The 19,316-nt window shown below is 41.1% G+C and overlaps 1 protein-coding gene across 12 annotated transcripts in view; it reads left to right on the forward strand.

Annotated features, from left to right (window-relative positions):
- The first annotated feature begins 4,185 nt into the window (after nucleotides 1-4,185).
- Nucleotides 4,186-19,316, forward strand: part of adgrb1a (adhesion G protein-coupled receptor B1a) — a 102,219-nt gene continuing 87,088 nt past the window's right edge. For all 12 annotated transcript variants that reach the window (XM_056270883.1, XM_056270885.1, XM_056270888.1 and 9 more), the window contains exon 1: nucleotides 4,186-4,742. The gene's annotated coding sequence lies outside the window, so the exon portion shown is untranslated. The remainder of the gene's footprint in view (nucleotides 4,743-19,316) is intronic.

The raw sequence follows: 19,316 nt of genomic DNA on the forward strand, positions 1-19,316 counted from the left end.
TTATATCGACGACTGGCTGATTTTAGCACAGTCACAGGAGCTGGCGGTTCGGCATCGAGATGTCGTCCTCGCCCACATCCAGAGCCTGGGGTTGAGACTCAACACGAAAAAGAGCGTGTTGACACCAGCCCAGAGAACTACATTCCTGGGAGTGGTGTGGGACTCGGTCACGATGCGGGCACAATTGTCTCCCGCGCGGATCGAGTCCATCCTGACCACAGTGTCCAGGATAAGGCTAGGCCAAGCCATCACTGTGAAGCACTTCCAGAGAGTGCTGGGGCTCATGGCAGCAGCGTCCAGTGTCATTCCATTCGGCCTGCTGCACATGAGGGCCCTTCAGTGGTGGTTAAAAACCAAGGGGTTTTCCCCGAGGGGAAACCCGTTCCGCATGATCAGGGTTACGCGCAGATGCCTTCGTTCCCTATCTATGTGGAAGAAAGCTTGGTTTCTGTCCCAAGGGCCAGTGTTGGGAGCGTCATGTCGCCGGAGAACCGTTTCGACAGACGCCTCCCTCACGGGCTGGGGCGCGGTCATGGACGGCCGCTTTACGACAGGCCTATGGCAGGACCATCATGCCTCCTGGCACATAAACTGCCTGGAGATGTTGGCGGTGTTCCGAGCTCTGAGGAGCTTCCTGCCGGACCTCAAAGGTCATCATGTCCTTGTGAGGTCAGACAATATGTCGGTAGTGGCCTATATAAACCATCAGGGGGGTCTGAGGTCTCGCCCTCTATGCAGACTGGCGCATCAGATCCTCCTGTGGTCCCAGGGGAAGTTGTTGTCTCTAAAAGCAACATTCATCCCGGGGAGTCAAAATCGGGGAGCAGACATCCTGTCGAGACAGGGGCTGAGGCCCGGGGAGTGGAGACTCCACCCCGAGGTGGTGGAGTCAATATCTCAGAGGTTCGGCCCAGTGGAAGTGGACTTGTTCGCGTCTCGAGAGACGACCCACTGTCCACTGTGGTTTTCCCTCACCCATCCAGCCCCGCTGGGGTTGGATGCAATGGTGCAGACGTGGCCGAGGCTACGTCTGTACGCATTTCCCCCGATCGCTCTGCTCCCGGGAGTTCTAGAGAGAGTCCGTCGCGACGGGATCAGTCTACTGTTGGTAGCCCCGTTGTGGCCGGCCCGAGTATGGTTCTCCGACATAATTTTGCTCCTGGACGGCCCTCCATGGGAGATTCCCATCAGGAGGGACCTGCTGACACAGGCAGAGGGCTCAATATTTCACCCTCGGCCCGAGTTATGGAAACTGTGGGTCTGGCCCCTGAGGGGGCACAGTACCTAGAGGCCGGCCTATCAGCTGGAGTAGTGGAGACCATACTCAGCTCTAGAGCTCCATCCACGAGGAAATTGTACGGCTTAAAGTGGAACGTCTTCACCGTTTGGTGTAGGGAGCGTGAGGTGGACCCAGTTAACTGCCCAGTGGCTTCAGTGCTGGAGTTCCTCCAAGATCGCTTCTCCACTGGTCTTACCCCGTCCACACTCAAGGTGTACGTGGCTGCCATTGCGGCTTTCCACGCTCCTTTGAGTGATGGGCCTCTGGGGAGACACCAATTAGTCGTACGTTTCCTCCGTGGGGCTTGGAGGATGAGACCTGCGGCTCGTACCAGGGTTCCCACTTGGGACCTGGCAGTGGTTCTCGAAGGGCTGGCCGAGGCCCCCTTCGAGCCACTGGAGTCGGCTGAGGCCAAGAACCTTTCGTTGAAGGTGGTCTTTTTGTTGGCCATTACTTCTCTGAGGAGGGTAGGAGATCTCCAGGCGCTCTCCATATCTAACGAGTGCCTGGAGTTTGCTCCAGGCAACATTAAGGCCATTCTTCACCCTAGGCCAGGCTATTTGCCTAAGGTGCCGTCCAGTGCGGCACGGCCTACGGTTCTGCAGGCTTTTCATCCTCCACCTCACGTGACGGCGAATGAAGAGAGACTTCACATGCTCTGCCCTGTCAGAGCACTGAGTATTTACATTCAGAGGTCCTCCTCATGGCGGAAGTCGGACCAGTTGCTGGTGTGTTTCGGGTCGCCCAGAAAGGGGCTTCCCGCCTCAAAGCAGACCATCAGCAACTGGATTGTCCAAGCGATTTCCACGGCCTATCAGGTGCGCGGTATGCCTTCACCTTTGGCCGTGAGGGCTCATTCTACTAGAGGCATGGCGTCCTCTAGAGCCCTTCTCGCGGGGGCCCCCATCCAGGAGGTCTGCGATGCAGCAGGATGGGCTACCCCTCATACCTTTATTAGGTTTTATAGTTTGGACATTCCGTCTACACCCGGCTCTCTTGTGCTCGCGTCCTAAGTGTGCCTGTGAGCAGCTTCACACTAGGGCAGGCGGGGCGCGTTGTGGCGTAGTGGGTACTCGTTCCCCCAAAGTGTCATTCGACGCAGTTGGAGTTCCCTCGAAAGGGAACGTCCTCGGGTTACGACTGTAACCCTTGTTCCCTGAGAAGGGAACGAGAACTGCGTCCCTTGGCCACGCCTTCCCCTGCCTGGGAGCGCTTGCTTCATCACAGAAGCTGACATCTTTTGTGTGCCGGCTGCTTTTATAGCTTCCGCCTATGTGCCGTCACACATTACGTCATGACGTTGCACCAATCAGAGATCGGCTCAGTTTCATTCATGCTTCAGAGGCGCTACGCTGAGGGGCGTTCCCCCAAAGTGTCATTCGACGCAGTTCTCGTTCCCTTCTCAGGGAACAAGGGTTACAGTCGTAACCCGAGGACGATTTGTGTGGGTTGGGGTAAGGGATTGAAGTTGACATTACAAACGTATGCATCTCAGTGTATCTCTGTATTTCATGCGGATATGTGAGAAAATAACTGGAAAACCGTTACTCATGCTCCTGCTCGGAAACACATTTTTCTCCTTCAATCTCACATCAGAGGGTTTTTCCTGCTGTGATGTCCAAGCCAAGGGCAAAACTGAAATAAATACAAGTTATTTGAACATAAAGGCGACACATTTGTGCCTGACATCTGAATACGCAGTGGAAAAGATGATAGCATTAACTGAAAGTTCAAAAAGATCAATAAAACCCAAATTAGAGATATGTATGCCCCAGGGTGGCAAGTATAGGAATTATTTACCCCAAAATGAAAATCCATTCAATATTTATTAACCCCATTCCACAAAAGGAGAAATGCTCCAAGCTGAGAAAAACTCAGAGCATATTTGTATTTTAACACATGAGAAAAGAATAGGAAACCTTTACTTACAAGTATATGTTCCTGCAAGCCCTTCTTTTCACATCTCACATCAGAAAGTTTTTTTCAGCTGTGCTGTTTGAGTCCTGCAGGGCAAAACTCTAATAAATAAAGAGTTATTGGAACATGAAGGTATGACACCCTAATGGAACAGTATTTATGGCTATATGTTATTTTTTTTTTATTTATTTTTTTAAATACCCTATACATATGTCATCATTACACATTATGTTGCAAAGAGTTCACACTTCCCCATGTTTACATGGCACAGGTAGCCAAGCAGCTGATCCAGATTTTCATCCTTTGCGCACAGGAAAGTGGCGCCTGCGCCATGACGACATGTTTTTCTTTTTTTTTTTGCGTAATATTGCTCTCCCCGCTTCTGTCAGACTCCGATCGCTTCCATGAGGAACAGCTTTAGCATCAGAATCCTCCCACTCCCCACCCTCGAGCTGGAGAACCCAGAGTCTCCAGCTCGAGCGCGCGCGGTGAGCAGGTGGCCGCCCACGAGCCAAACGCTGGAGAAACCGCGAGAAGCCGAAGCGCGTATTCCAAGCGCACCTCCGGTGGTTAGGGGTCAAATATCTGTGAAAGCACAATTTACATTCAAGTTGACGTCACATATTGTTTTGTATCACGATGTCCCCTCTACAATTTAATGAATATCCATAAAAAATGCATAGTGCGGTAGAATTCATATGACCAAGTAAATAAGTCTCAGAGAAGTGATGGAAAACATACTTAAGTTCGATATATATATATATATATTATTTAATATATATATATAGCCTATATGAAATTTTACATTAATATTTATGTTTAAATTAAAATATAATTTTAATTTTTTTTTTTGTAATATATATTTTTTTAATCGGCTTTGAATGGGTTAAACAACTGCCTCCGTGCACGCTGTCTCTCTCTCTTTCTCTCTCTCTCCATTTCTTTCTCTCTGTGCGCTTCATTTTCACTTTCTCATCGTTGTGTCTCCTTCATTCTTGTGTGACCCACGCAATGCTGTTGCTCCACAAGGGGGGGCTGCTGGATATATGCTTTAGTGCCCAACTCCCTGCCTTCAAACACTGAATCCAGTTTGTGTGGACAGAGCGGGCGAGGAGAGGAAGACTCCCACTGCCTCGACACGAGAGAACACCCGACCCGAGCCTGGGCTACACTCACCGCACACTTCCCTGGAGCCTTCACACACCACTTGAGGACTTTTTATCCGGAAACCGGGAGAACCATAACGACTTGCGGTCTGGATTAAATAATACACATTTGGGGAAAAGAGTAACATTATCAGAAGTGACAGAACAGAAACACACATTAACAGGATCCGCTGTGAATTTATGGATGCTTGTTGCTTTATTCGGTCCTATGAGCACATCTCTTCCACTGGAGCAAACAGACCTCCTTTTGTGTCATTGTTCAAGCAGATATTGCCTGTTGAAAGAATGAATACACCGAACTTATTTTGAACAAGTTGGAGGAATAGTCGAAGGCTTTTTATGTGCAGACAAACAGATGGGACATGCCAACTTTTTTGGAGGTAAACCCTCATTATGATTGCTGATATTTATAATGTGATTAGAGACCCACATGACAGGGCAATTGAATGAAATGCGTTTTCTTACACATAATAATATATGCATTTGTTAAGACTCGTATCAATTATTGTTAACAGTAATTGAGTGATATCTCCTTTTACGCACGCATTGATAAAGGGTTATTGTCATCAACTCTGTTGCATCTTTGTCTACTCTTTATAAGTGCTACATCAGAGAATGACATGACAAATCTGTATAATTCATTTTGAAAAGGATTATGCTGTGCTTGCGCTTCTCGCCAGAGAGCTTTCGCTGTCCAAGGTACCAAACTGCGTTGTTGACCAGTCCAATGTCCAAAACAGTTTTGACATGAGAACATGGTTTCAGAACAAATACCATTTGATAATTTTAGCATCGCTACAAGCATTTATGCAGGTGCTGGCTAGGTATTTTACATTGGTTTTCTATTGTGCGCAATAGTTGCTGCTCGTATCTCCCTTGTGGAATGGGAATACACCTTCCCGTCTCGTGTCTCCTTCGCTTCCCCGACACAACATAAATGGATAAACAGTCTAATACTTTATGCTCTTGGCAAAACTGTTTCCAACATAAAACAAAGTTTTCCTCCAGTTAAGAATTTTACAACAAAAGACAGTTTTTTTTTTTTACAACTTTGTCTGTTTTTTAATCGTAGTGGTCACATTTTTTAGATCGATTTACCATTATAATTGCAACAACACATTGCCTATTTCGCAATTCCAACGAGATGGGATCTTGTATTCGGTTATTTTAATGCAAACAGTTTCGCGTTTTAGAGCATTTTATGGGACATATAGTCTTTAAATATTATTACAGAACCTGTGTCACTTGATTTTAAAAGCTAAACTCCTGTGATGTAGAGCCAGTGCAGTGGTCAGCAGCAGCACATGGAGAGAAAGAAAAGGTTGAGAGCTCGTGTCCAGTTAAGTGTTGATGTCCCTGCACTTTAACAATGAGAATAAAAAGGCAAACTCTCTCTTTTTCTCTTTGCCTCTCTCTATCTCTCAATCTTTCGATTGCAGATTATCGTATTTGCATGTTGTTGTACACACACACACACACACACACACACACACACTATAGGCCTACATATATATATATATATATATATATATATATATATATATATATATATCGTATATACAAAATAGGAAGCCAGTGATTTTACTTAAATATTTTTTACAATATAAAGTAGGATACAGCAAATTGATGAACAATAACAACACTCCTGGCTCTCTTTTTGACTCTCCCTCTTTCTGTTAAACTGTCTTACCACATGCTGCTTATAGTGTCGAAAGCAAGCTGCATGCGCCATTACACACCGACAGTATAGAAACTTCTCGTTTGGTAATAATAGATGTGGTTTGCTGGTGTTTGGCGGAGAGTTACTTATGGTGAGTGAGTGAGTAGAAGTTCCGTGTTTGTACAGTAGGGGGGACTGTGCCAGCGCTCAATTCCCTCCGTGGGAATAGGGGAATAAACGGCGATCACGGAGCAGGAGATGCCTCACTGCGCACTTTGAGACTCACAAGAGCCTCTGACTGCAGCAGACGCGAGATGTGCTCGTCTGAAGCACACAGCCAAGCTCCAGAACAACAGGTTATGAGGATGGTCGACCTAACTCAAATTTTACAAATATCTACTAAAAATATTTATAATATAACTATATTTCATCAGCATCACCAATAATAGCAACAAGGATGATTAAATGCCTAATAATAATAACAGCTAGATTTGCAGTCGTGAAACTTGCTGCCAAAATGTTGTAGTGTGCCTCCCTATGGCACCCCGAGGGCCCTCAGTACATTGGCCCAAGTCAAAAGAGACCACCTCGATGTGTCTGTGATATTCTGGTGCTTAGATTTGGCTGGTGTGAATTGCTATATGGTTGCTAGGGTGTTCTGGCTCGTTGTTAGGGTGTGGCGGCTTGGAAGTAAAGTGTGTTAGTGAATGGCTTGAGTTAAAAAGCCCACCTCCAAGTTTTTATTACACTATTATCTGAAGATATGACGCCTCTGATCCCATTTAAGTCTGTGGGATTTCAGTCGCTTTTTGTATGCCTGGTTGCTCTCTTCAATAAGCTACATGATTTGAGCTCACATTATTATTATTATTATTACTAATAAAACATTATTTTGCCATTTCTTTCAGTATCATCACAGAAAATACGTCATGATTCTGAATGATTTTGGTGAAATATGCATGTCACAATCTTTGTGTTAAATCTAAATTGCAGTCATAGCAGTTCTGCCCGACTGCCTCTTTTAGATACATGTCTGCCACGAGTCTCCAGGGAGTTTTGAGTTTAAGAGGCAAACATAGAACGTAGCGCTTGCCCTGTGGCCACAGATATTTGGACGGCTGTGTTTTCTTCATCTGAGGAAAGGAGAAGGGATGATACATTGAGAATAAAAATAGATCAGGCTGACAGCATAGTTCTGAATCAAGAGCTGGAGTGAAATTGGGCAAGCTGGCACTATTGGCTTTTTTCAGAGGGCAGCCATGCATGCCTTTTAACCTAGATGTCACGCTTTTGTCTTTCTCCTGTACATCCTAATTCTGTCATTCACTTCCTCTCTTCTTATTCCCCTTTCTCATCTTCCATTCCTTGTCAAGCCTATGTGAATCAGAAGTCAGAGCACATCTCGTTTAGCACAATAACCAGGAACTCACCACACCTCATCCAAATGAGGTGTGTAGACCAAAAATGCAGGAACAAGATTCAAAAGAGAGTCATTAAGCACAATCATACATGCAATATCGCACCAGATTTGCCTCTCGACTGGTCTGTTTGTGGCAGGTTCCTGTTCCCGACCTACACAGAAACACTTCACACGCTCTGTCCCTTGGTTTACACAACACCTCATGTTCTGAAAATAGTGTTTGAGGCTTTTCGTAGTAGAGAAACTTGGAAGGGAATTCAGTACACAGTTTCATGACAGTCAATCAACACTCAATAAGCCACAATAAACATTTTGAATACACTACCGGTCGAAAGATTTATTTATGATTTTTTTTAATGTTTTTGAAAGAAGTCTCTTATGCTCACCAAGGCTGCATTTATTTGATCACATATACAGCAAAACAGTAATATTGGGAAATATTATTATTTAAAAGAACTGATTTCTATTTTAATATATTTTTAAATATAAAAAAAAAAAAATCATGTGATGTCCATTACTCTTCAGAAAATCTTTAGAGACTATTATGCTGATATTGTGCTCAAGAAACATTTCTTATTATCAATTTTGTTTTTGCTGCTTCAAGTAGGTAGTAAAATTAAAAAAGGTATTTATACTGCCCAGGCAAAAATTTAAATAGACAAATGATTGGATGATTATTACGGTGGTTATTATATCTTTCTAGCATGTTTTATGTTAGGCAATAATTCTTCTAACCCTAATTGATGAATTGTGTTTTTATTTCTTAAACAACCATGTACAAAGACACATCATGGCCATATTCCAGAATGACAAAGTCAAGATTCATCAGGCTCAAATTGTGAAAGAATGGTTGGGAGGGAGCAGGGAGAAGAATAATTTTCACACATGAATTGGCACCTCTGGCTCCAGACCTTAAAACCATTGAAAGTGGGATGTGCTGGAGTAGACTTTACAGAGTGCTTGACTCTTGCATTGTCAATACAAGACCTTGACCAAAAAGGTGCACCCCTTGATGGAAATAAATGTTGTGATGTTATTTCCATCAAGAGGTAAAGATTTATAGTAAAGATTTACTGTATAATGTTACAAAACATGAACTATTTCAAATAAATGAATGCTGTTCATTGAATAATTAATCAACGAATACTCATAATTACCAACTGAGCACCAAATCAGCATATGATTTCTGAAGGATCATGTGACACTGAAGACTGAAGAAATGAAACTGAAAATTCAGCTTTGACGTGACAGGAATAGATTACATTTTTAAATATATTAAAATAGAAAGCAGTCATTTTAAATAATAATATTTCACAATAAAACTGTATTTTTCATCAAATAAATGCAGCCTTGTGAGAATAAGAGACTTTCAAAAACATTAAATAAATGTAAATATTCCAATCTTTTGACTGCTAGTGTAGATATACAGTAGACTGGAAATGATTGTGTACATAAATAGGGGATAGGATTGGGACACATTACAGGCCAAACTTCAACCTGTCCTGCACCACACTCACTGTAGCCGCACCATGGTCCAATTAAGACTCTGTGATGCTGCATATTCCGTTAAACTATAGGTTGCTGACTCTTTTGTCCTCTTATGATGGAGTTGGTACAGAGAGGGAGGCAGGTGTTGAGCGAATGAGGTCGGTATGTTTGCAAGGTGCTAACCGATTAGTGGTATGATTGTGCAAAGGAGCCCGTGGCCCCTGGCCATCCTCGTTGAGCACAACGATCAGGGCTGGAACACAGCGCATTTGGCCGCTCACTCTCTAATTATGGACTTAATCAGAGCCTGTGCTCCTGTCTAATGAATCTAAGACAGAGAGCTGAGAGAAAGGGAAATCAGGCTTGGAATATGGAGGCGAGGTTTCCAGCATCCCATCTGAGGTCCTTGCCATGAAAGTGTATTAATGGCTGGTTTTCAAATGCTGCACAGATGGCTTTGCCACTGTGTGTGTTTGTTTTGTTGCCGCATGATGCAACTTTGGTCGCTTAAGAGTAAAAGAGTAAATGTGAGTGTACTATGGATGTTCAGTGAAGCCATTATGTATCTGTTGCAATGACAAAATGAGCTGTATCTAATTTGGATAGATCCGGATGTGGTGAGGCTTAAACCAAAAGTGCGTCAAATCAAATTTTTTTTTTTTTTTTTTAGATGTATAGCTGTTCCATTAACAGTTCTATGTAGCTGTTCTGTTACAGCTACAGCTGTAACTGTTCTATGTAGCAAATATTCATTGTATAAATTTAATAAAAAGAAAAAAGGAAGGGAAAACACTTATTGTTCAGAAAATACATTTTGTGTGCTAGGAGCATGTTATTGTATATCTTGCTTAGAAGGTTAAACACAAAGTTCAAGAAAGTTTAAGTTGGCAAGATTCTGAGACCTGCACACAAAATGGAAACTGAAATGCGGCCATCCAATTTGAACTCGAAATCACACCGTGCACATTTCCAATCATTGGCTTCGCAGACTCACCATTGCTGTGTAATGATAGATAAAATATCGTTCACTTTATCCGTGTGCTTGTTGGAAAATCAGTCGAACATTTCTTTGTATAATATTTTTTCCCTTTTTTTCTAATAAATTGATCATTAATATTATTATTTGTATCACGTGTTAAATCATCAATTATTTTAAAGTCAATATTCTTTCATTTCTGAAAAGTGTATATTATAAAAGGCAAACCTTTTTTAAAATAATAATATAATAAAAAATAAAATAAAAAATCACCCAGTTCATCTTCTCAAATAATAATAAAAATATCAAATACCAATACTTGATACCCAAATCAACATCCTCATTGACTCATTGGTTCACCGGTCTTTCCCCAAGTAAAGGTGAAGAACATGAAGCCTCTGTGTCTTGACTGAGTGCAGAGGCTGGGATGGTGTTGCTCCACAAAGCCGCTCCAGTCTCACAGATCTGAGCTCAAAATAAAGCTGTGATTGCTTCAGGGAGGGAAACACCTTGTTTGAAAGCGCTTTTCTCACACACATACACACAGCTCTCTGTATGTGTGTTTTTTAACCTAAATTGCAGTGAAACTCCAAGAGTGGAAGGATGGCAGATGACACAATGTGTGAGGACACCGGAGGTGTATGAAACCTTTGTCAGCTAATTATAGATGGCAGAGTACGACTAGAGCATGATGACGGGAAGCTTTTTCTTGGCTATGCGCGTATTCATATTTTTAAATGTCAAATCTATGTGCACAGAGGCGTTTTATTGTTTCACTGGCATCCATATGGATGCCACAATCAAACCACCCCTACACAATGTAAATATTATTTGTCTTCTCTCCTCTAAGCAAAGCATCAAATAAGGCCACCACTGTTCTTCTAACGTGAAGATAACATAGCATGTGTTCTTTCAGCACTATTTCTCACTATTTATGAAGTGAATATTAGCCTGGAAGACATTTGCAGGACTGCGCTCAGATATTTTTTTTCTGTTGATTTGATACATAATTGAATTGGATCGACTTCCAATGCTATGTCGTTGAGCATGTTCAGTGAATAGTGAGATAGTGATCTTCCCTTCATATTTACAGTGGGCACATTAAAGTAATAAGTTAGATAAGAAGATATCAAACCAACTTATTTTTTTCTTTCTCAGGCCTAGCTTCTCTTTTCCAAGCCATTTTTGCAATAATATTTTAACTAACAGGTCTCAAGATGATTTTTAGTGTATGCATGAAATCAGCTCTTCAAGTTCACAAGTTAATCAAAAAATTACATTTTTGTTTTACAATTGAAACCGTCAAAAATTACAGAATTATTTTGCTTGGAAAGTATGCTTGTGCAACCTTTCTTTAAAAAAAAAGTATGTGTGATATTATGTTATGTAAGGCAATGATATTCATACATTTGAGTCACAATACTTTATGGGGAAATATATATGTATTGGAAAAAGTGTCCCAACCAACCTGAATTCACCCTATAAACACACACACACACACACACACACACACACACACACACACACACACACACACACACACACACACACACACACACACACACACACACACACACACACACACACACACATATATATATATACATACACATTTTTATTTATTTTATTTTATTATTATTATTTTTTTACCTTTATTTTACCAGGTAGGCCGATTGAGAACAAATTCTCATTTACAACGGCGACCTGGCCAAGATAAGGCAAGAAATGTGCAAGACAACATAGAGTTGTACATAATAGTACATAATAGTACATAATAAGTACACAAAACACAGGAGTGCAAATTACAAATTACAGTGAGACACAATAAGGCAATATAGGGTCAAGTAAAACAGGATAAGGTATATGTGGTTATGTTGAGCAGCATAAATAAGGCACTAGCGAATAAATTTTAAAATATAAAAGTACAGAAAGTATCATTTTACTGGATATTCAAGAATTACGCTTTTGACCATACGTCAACATCCGACGTTTCAGGGTACCCTTTAACGTCAGTTAGATGACGCTATCTAATCCTAACCCTACCCCTGACCTAAACCTACCCGCGTCATCTGACTGACGCTAAAGGTAAAGCATCAGTTAGATGACGCCCTAGGATCGTCACCTAACTGACGTTAAAGGGTACCCTAAAACGTCGGATGTTGACGTATGGTCAAAAGCGTCAGTCATATGACGTCTCGGGATGAGACTGTGTTAGTCTAGCAGGTAGATCATTTAAGTGCATGGATTATATAACCGTGATTATGGGAAAGAGCATTTGAGAAATATCTGAGCAGATAAGAGTAATCTCACATGTATATAAGTATTGGACAATATCAAGGCCCGTCTACATACATTTTTTTCTCTTTTGAGAATCCGTTTCACTCACATATGTCACAATAGAGAAGAAAAGATTGCAATTTGCATTTCACGCTGCCTTTAAACATAAAATGAGTCAGTTATACAAAGATGAAAAGAGAGAAAGAAAACTACAGAGGGAAGCTATGACACAGATCACAGATGGCGAGTGTTCTGTATCTCTGTGATTTAATTTCAAATATTAGTTTGACCCTTCATTTGCATCGACCAAGAAAAAGACAAAAAACGGCAAAGTGACTTGCTTTTATCTTTGGTTCACTTTTTATAATTCTTTTTTCCCTTTACTCTTTAGTCATTTGTTTTCTGATAAAATAGTGTTATTGATGCTAAAACGGTTTACACAAAGGGAGTCCCTGTCTACAGCAACGCTTGCAATATTGAATAGCTCAAAATCGTTACATCCTGGAGTGCCTACGCAATTTTGTACAAAATATCTCTTTTAAAGACTTTTCAGGGCTTTGTGCCACATTGGTTTAAGGCCATTTTGTGTACAAACTTTAATCAAAGGGGTCTGTAATAGCGAATGAATGAATGTAGTCGCTCTTTTTCCGCCTGTCTATGTTCTCTTGTGAGAACAAAGCTGTCTTTGATGTGAAGTGCATGCATAATCCTCTGTATCTGACATTGCATCTCTGTCGCGGAGTAAAGCCCCCTCAAATCTCGGAAGGCCTGCGTCTCCGGAGCCGTGTTAACTCCCCCACTGCTCCGTGTGTCACACTCGGCACCATTGTAGTGCTTGAATAGCTGTCAACACTGCGTGATTGCTATTGTGATATAGCCTACCTGACTCCATCATAGTAACTGTTTGTTACCTGAAGACATGGCTGTGACTTTAAGTCACTGAGCGTCAGTGTTCCGAGGGCGCAGCGTTCGTATTGTTCTTCTGCTCTGTAGTCGTTCGTCTTTCAGTTCTGAGCTCATAGTGGTCTTTTAACATATCGCGGCAGAAGTCGCTTCTCTCGTTGCTTTTTATGTCTACACAGTCATAAAAAGCAATGAGAGAAGCGACGTCTGCGGTGATATGTTGAAAGGCCAACAAGAACAGATGAACCCCAGTGTTCCTCATCTGTGATTCTTTTTACTGCCTAACATGCTCAGCTGTAACCTAATCAGTCTTTTGAACAAAATACATCTGCGAGTGATTAGACTTGCTTTTTTTTCTCTGTGTTTAAAGTATTTTGTATTTTTTCTCCCTTCGATAAACAAGGACAAGGATGAGAAAAGCAGAAGAAAAGTGACAACATCTGCTCCTGGAAGTGCAGACTGTCCAATCTGGCCATATCAGCCTTTTTGTAGTGAAAATTCTGTCTTTCCATCCCATTAATTTCCAAATTCTGCACAAATGTGGTTTTCCTCAGGCAAACTGCAGCTGCATTTCTGTTTACTGCACATATGATGCGGTGTGTATGAATGTACAGGCCCAGATTTGAAGGGGTCATGTGTCTTTTCTAAAATCCACATTAAAAACAATTTAACATTTTGAACACTGGCAAATTAAGCATTGACGACTGCAGGGCTTCTGTGAAGTCATAGAAACTCATATTTGACCTGAGTTGTGAATGTGAGTTTGTCGTTTGCATTGAATTTGAAGCTGATAACAAATGACTCTTATGAACCAATACTTTTTAGTGAATCAAAACAATCAAATGACTCTTATGAACTGTTTTCTTTGTAGTGAATCAAAGATATACAGTGTGTCCAGTGTGTCCTGATTCGCAAATTATTTTTATGAGTTGATTCTTTTAATGGATAGTTCCAAAAAGACAAACATGGTCAAAATTGTCATTTTAGTGACGCCTTGGGGTGAGAATGCGTTGAAATTACCAGTTCCAAAGCATGAAACATTGACCTTTACCATAATTTACAGATTTAGCAGAGAGAGATGCTTTTTGTAAGCAAAAATTTACGTCAGTTCACGTATAACACATATTGAGTACCAGTCTGTGATTGCACCGTTCTTGAAGAATTCAGATTAATGTGGTGTTCAAGGTTGGCTCAAACGTACCTGTTTTATGCCCACAGTTTTTGTGTGACTTGCTTCTAAAGGACTTAACCCCCACTTCACTCTGTCTTGAAAATGTCAATCTGTCTACATTGTCCATACAGATTCTTATAATAGGACTATATATCTTTTCTAATGAGAGTGAACGAGAGAGATTAAACAGGGTGTAATCTCTCTTCGTCTTTCTCTCGCTCGCAGGTCGGGACAGTTTGATGGATGAAGCAGGTCATCTCTCAGGCGCTGACAGTGATAGCCTGTGTCAGCCCTCAGATAGTGACATGGCTCAATTGCTCTCATTCCCTCCCCCTGTCATTCTCCTGCTCTTTTAGTGTTATCATTACTGTACTGAGGACAGATGGGGTGGGGTTACCTCGGAAAGAGGTTTGGATTACTCTGTATGTCTTTGCTGGCATGAAAAAGTGTCCCACCGGTACAGTCAATGCGTGTAATCATCCATATCCCCCTGTGGAGTCTGCGTAACTTGGCTTCTCACTCACAACCCTGCTGGGAAACCAGGTCATACCAGCATAAGGTGGTCAAGCTGATTTTTGGAACATGGTGAATGTTTTTTTCCCCCCTTTGCTGGTTCAATATGTTCTACAAGTCCAGCCAGGTCTTCACCAGCTGGTAGTGCAGCTGGTCAACCACCTAAACCAGCTCGAACCAACAAATTACCAGCTTGGACCAGCTAGAAACCAACTGAAACTGGAAATCTGGTTCTAGCTGGATGTTATAAAAAACAAAAAAAACAAAAAAAAAACAGTTACAGTACCATGAATTAATAGTTTTAGGGGCCATTCACACAGAATGTGCTTATGCGCTGTACTGCAATGCAAGTGCAGTGGAATTAGGGGGAAAAAGCATTCCGTTTTTTAGAAGTTAAGCTGTGCCATGCATGAGACCCTGCAAAAGACGCAAGACACTAGCAGTCAAAGACATGTAGTACAAAAACGATGGAAAAACAGTGCAGGTTTTTCTTATGGTTATGAGTGACTTTTTACCATTCCTTTGTTTATTTTAGCGATCAATGACTTTTGTGTGTAGATTTTACAGCTTTACTTTTGCATAAAAATTATTGCTAGTTATGAAATTATCTTTATTAAGACAAATGTGTTGGCCGTTTTATTCTAAAATGATTTAGAATATGATTTCCAATACATAATTTCAGATGTGGTGGAAAATAGTCATGACTTCCAGGGGTAAAAAAAACGTGTGATGCAAGTGCAATACATAAAATGCTGAACAATGTTTACTGAAAAATGAGTGAAAGTTAGTTGTTTGTTTTTAGAAAATAAAGTGCACGGGCTCAAAAGTGATCACAGCTAAAGATACTATATCATGGTACTGAATGATGGTGCTACATGTCCAAAAAAACAACAACATAAAAACACATTACCTCAGAACTTTTTTAAGTGAGGTTAAGGATACACATAAGTTCCTTCGGGCTCCATATGGACACGCGCGTGCCTTCAGAGACCCCTCTGTGAAGTGCCTGCGTGGAGAGCTAATTGTTGACATTGGGTAATTGTGCCCTGAAGGTCTGTTGTGTTTTATTTAGTTTCGTGATGAGCAACCACGGCAGGCCCCTCAGGCTGTGCAGGGCAGAATGGAGACAAACAGCAAAAGAGAAAAGGGGAAAAGACAAAGCAGGGATAATTCTTTAAACTTTTATTGCTTCGATGGCACTGCGATCAACCCAGCGAGCATTTAATGTAATTAGCCACTAAGCGTAATGTTGACACACTCATTGACTTTTTGTTTGTTTGCAAGACATCTGCATGCCAGTGCCATTGACCCCCGCGACAGCCTCTATATTCGCCATTAGCTTCTCGAAACCCATCCGCCATGTTTATGTATTCATTTATTCCTGCCCGTGTAGTGAAATGTTAGCCTATAGGTAAAACTCGTAAATTTCCTGCCATTGATTTGTAGTAGATATGGATTTCCTCTCTCTCTCTCTAAAGTGGTGGGGTGAAATAAGCTTTGTTTGATAGACCGGCCATGTGTAAATCTGACTGTGACATTTTGATAGCTGGAGATGGACTGGGGAGGGAAAAAGCAAATATAATTAGAGAGGAGGCTGGATTAAAAGCTGTCACTCAAATGTTCCATTCAAACCAAACGAGAGTGCCGCGCTCAGAACGGATGCGAGAAGAGAAGACCAGATAACTCGGAGACAAAGAGAAACAGCCGAGGAGGAGAAAAAGCGAGGAACGGACTTGTGGGCAAGTCAGTCCGAGAGTCTTTCAGCAAACAGCGAGTCGTAAATATTTCAGCCGTCACAGCAAAGTGTCGACAGCTGTTCCCATCTGCATGTTAATGAAGGCAGAGGCGAGGGACTCTGGCTCAATGGGTCCCTTCAGCTCCCACACTCTCTCACGCACACACACTCCCACACCCAAACGCCCTCTCTCTCGAGGTCTGCCACGGCTCTCTATCACTGGATGCGCATTGTACGCCCAGAGCACCCTCAGTCCCACGTATCTACAAACACACTTGTGCGCTTGTTTCTCTAGAGCAGCCGTGAGGTCAGTAGGCTATAGACAGAGAAAGATAGAGAGACAGAAAGACACAAAGCATGAGATGGGTGACGTGAGGTTGAGTGTGAGATCAAGTCAAGGTGAGTGAAAGATACACAATATTCCTTACACACATACATATATTATAATTTATATTATATTATAAATTATTATACATATAAATATTTAGATTTTACTTTTATTCTGATTTTACACCAGAAAATCTTTAAGGTTAATTGATTTTATAGTGTATTTATGATATAAATACATTTTCGCCAATTAATGGGGGGTTTTAACACCGTATTTTCATTTAGATTATATATTTTTTAATAATAAAAGATAATGAAAATAATACATTTATGAAACCATTGAAGAAATTATCAAAATAAATAATCTGACATAGAATATTACATTTAGCATTTTACATTATATAGATGTACCATTTTTGGCATATGGTTCTAAATTTTGAGCAATGTTTGAACAAAATTAGCAAATGTTTTCCTTTTAATTTCCCCTACTAATATACTAATATGAATATACTGAACTTATATCTAAATATGTTATATTTATCAGTAAAGGAGCAATGTTCTTAGGACCTCTTCTCCTTTATTATTTACAAGTGTTCGAAGTGAAGGAACCTGGAAAAAATATGAAATGATAATACGGTCTTTGACTAATGCATTGACAAAAGCTATTATCTGAAACATTAAAGCCTGATTATGTGTGACAGCTCTCCCTTTCTCCCTAAAAGAGTGCCATTCAAATTTAGGACATGTTATTCTGGATAAAAAAAAAAAATAAAAAAAAACAGTCATCCAAGACACAAAAACTGTTTTAAAAGAAACGGATATCTTTTTTTGTGAGTCAAAGTACCATGATGCAATAGTCCTGGTTAGGGTTGTCCTTAGCAAACTAATCCCCCCTTTCGTGTCCGGCCGCAGATGTCCCCTATAGTCATTGTCATTGGGCGAGAACTGACTCATGCTAACAGAGTGGGATTGTTAGTTCTGTTATGGAGCTGATGAGAGCCATACTGTGTCTGTGTGTATTAGAAGAAGCATGCAATGTTTGGCCTCAATGTCACCCTGTGGATGATGTGAGGTCATTTAGTTTCTCAGCTGCTGGGGTCAAGACCTCAGTTCTGCATCATGTGCTATCAGAGCTTTGTACAATAATACTGAACGAGTGGATGCTTTTAATTTTTCATTAGCTAGAGCGTGTCTTTTTAGGTTCTTTTCCAAATGGCAACCTCAGCCCTTGCGGTCTTCCTCTAAGTCTAAACATTGTCGCATGAGCTGTTGTGTAATGGTCCGCTGTAGAAGGACGAAAGAAAGGAACTGTAAGAGTGAAAAGAAAGGAGGATGGATAGATGGACGGATGGACGGACCAAGAAAGAAAGAAAGAAAGAAAGAAAGAAAGAAAGAAAGAAAGAAAGAAAGAAAGAAAGAAAGAAAGAAAGAAAGAAAGAAAGAAAGAAAGAAAGAAAGGAAAGAAAGAAAGATGGATGGACGATGGACCAAGAAAGAAAGAAAGATATGGATGGATGGATGGATGGATGGATGAGAGAGATAAATGAATGGATGAGAGAGATAAATGAATGGATGATGGATAAATAGACATATAGATATGCACATGGATGGATGGATGGATGGATGGATGGATGGATGGATGGATAAATGATGATAGATTAGATAGACAAATAGATGATGGGTGGATGGATGATTGGATTAACTAATGGTGGGAAGGAGGTATGTCAAGCAGAAAGAAAGAAAGAAAGAAAGAAAGAAAGAAAGAAAGAAAGAAAGAAAGAAAGAAAGAAAGAAAGAAAGAAAGAAAGAAAGAAAGAAAGAAAGAAAGAAAGAAAGAAAGAAAGAAAGAAAGAAAGGGTGAATCTTAGAAAGGGTGGATCTTATAAAAAAATATACCTGGATGATAAATACATATACATGACAATAAAGATTATGATAAAAGAAAGAAGAAACATGAGAGAAGATGATGAAATCAAACCTATGTCCCTGAACAAGTGGGTTCAGTCTAGCAACATAAGACCTCAGGGTACGAAACCTTTATCCCTGCTCTTAAACCCAAATCCGCAGTCTGGCTCATTTGCAGTGGACGTGATATGGCTTGATTGGATTTGATGTTCACTACAATTCCCTCTCATATGTATCTGATTATGTTCAGGCACAAAGCACTCATTATCTGTGGAATTGATTCTGATGGAGAGAAAAGAGGACAGTCTCGACGCCATCTGCAACAGCCCCACTGTGAGATGTGTGAATTATGAGCGATTAGCCATTTCATCTCCCGAACTCTCCCAAACACTGTCTGAACGATGAAATACACTCTCTCTCTCTCTCTCTCTCTCTCTCTCTCTCTCTCTCTCTCTCTCTCTCTCTCTCTCTCTCTCTCTCTCTCTCTCTCTCTCTCTCTCTCTCTCTCTCTCTCTCTCTCTCTCTCTCTCTCTCTCTCTCTCTCTCTCTCTCACACACACACACACACACACACACACA

Source organism: Rhinichthys klamathensis, unplaced genomic scaffold (assembly GCF_029890125.1).
Source record: "Rhinichthys klamathensis goyatoka isolate OS25496 unplaced genomic scaffold, OSU_Roscu_1.1 h1tg000309l_1, whole genome shotgun sequence".
Classification (NCBI taxonomy): Eukaryota; Metazoa; Chordata; class Actinopteri; order Cypriniformes; family Leuciscidae; genus Rhinichthys; species Rhinichthys klamathensis.